Genomic DNA, 1,373 nt, shown 5'->3' on the forward strand with positions numbered 1-1,373 from the left:
AATAACATATTTGTATATTAACATATATTATTATATAATAGATACAATATAACTATAATATATAGATATACTGTATTTAATTTATAATAAAATTCATGTAAATAAACAAATGTCATATAAGAAATTTAAACTATTAAAACGAAACAAAAAGTAAACTATCACAAACCATTAGTAATAACACGTCACCTGAAATTAAAACTCTTACTTGAGTATCCTTCTCTTACGCCCAATGGGTTTCATGCTTATTTTAGTGGCGGCATGATCTCGCCACGTTGTGTTACCCTCGTAGGACTCTTGTGCCATTTTGTAGAGACAGCGAGGCTATTCGCCATCCCACCACGTCCTGTTAGTAACACGCAACCTGAAAATAATGCTCTTACCTGAGTATCCGCACTTTCTCTTACAACAAATTGGTTTCATGCTTATTTTAGTGGCGGCATGATCTCGCCACGTTGTGTTACCGTCGTAGGACTCTTGTGGAATTTTGTAGAGACAGCGAGGCCATTCGCCATCCCACCACGTCCTGTTAGTAACACCGTGACCTGAAAATAAGGCTCTTACTTGACTATTATCAAAGAGAAAGTTCATCTCGTAAATATTCTAATTTTCGCTTTATTTTTTAAAGTATATACTATATACTTTCAGTTGTTTACCTAGGAATTACAATTGTAATTGAAATATTTGTATGATTACAAGTGAAATTATTTAGTATACATATTAAATTAAACGGTTTTTTATGATTATATAAATACTTAATGAAAGATTGTAATTGGTTTAAGTGAAAGTATTTCTTATCCGAATAAATGGTGTTTATTCTGTTCAGATTAAAGATATTTCAACCGGGTTTAAATTTATTTTCTGTTTAGAAAATACAAGAAAGTGATATTAATTAAAATTTATTTATAAATACAATAAAATAGTTATTTTTTAATAAAATTATTTGTTTTCGAAAATGAAAAGAGGTTACATTTGTAACTGATGTTTTATGTTATTTTTCTCATTTTCTAGTTTTTACCATTATCTTTAACTATTCAATTGAGTTTTCAAGTAGCTTGAAAACCTCAGCATTTATCTGTAATATATATTGTCTTTCTCCATATGAATATATTCTAATAAATAATATCATATTACACGATTTTACTATTTTTAATATTAAGTTATTAACTAATTTGTATTATTTTTTATTATATTTTCTTCTTTCTGAATGTATAATAATAGCGAACATTATATAAAAATGATTTTAAACATTTGCTAATTAAAATTATTTGTATTTAACGTTTTCTGCTTTTTACGAAATAAATGAATAATAATTTTACTTGAGATTAATAATTATAATTGAGCATTTGTTAGAGTTTTTAATGAAAACATCTATG

General features: G+C 26.5%; 1 long non-coding RNA gene across 1 annotated transcript; it reads right to left on the reverse strand.

Annotated features, from left to right (window-relative positions):
* Positions 1 to 66: 66 nt before the first annotated feature.
* LOC111625084 lies at positions 67 to 814 on the reverse strand. Its single transcript, XR_002756680.1, has 3 exons — positions 753 to 814; positions 562 to 565; positions 67 to 361 (listed from the first exon to the last, which is right to left on the reverse strand). It is a non-coding gene; the product is annotated as an uncharacterized LOC111625084 (long non-coding RNA).
* Positions 815 to 1,373: the final 559 nt, after the last annotated feature.

This window comes from Centruroides sculpturatus, unplaced genomic scaffold, assembly GCF_000671375.1.
Source record: "Centruroides sculpturatus isolate CEXI.00-Female unplaced genomic scaffold, Cexi_2.0 scaffold77, whole genome shotgun sequence".
Taxonomy (NCBI): domain Eukaryota; kingdom Metazoa; phylum Arthropoda; class Arachnida; order Scorpiones; family Buthidae; genus Centruroides; species Centruroides sculpturatus.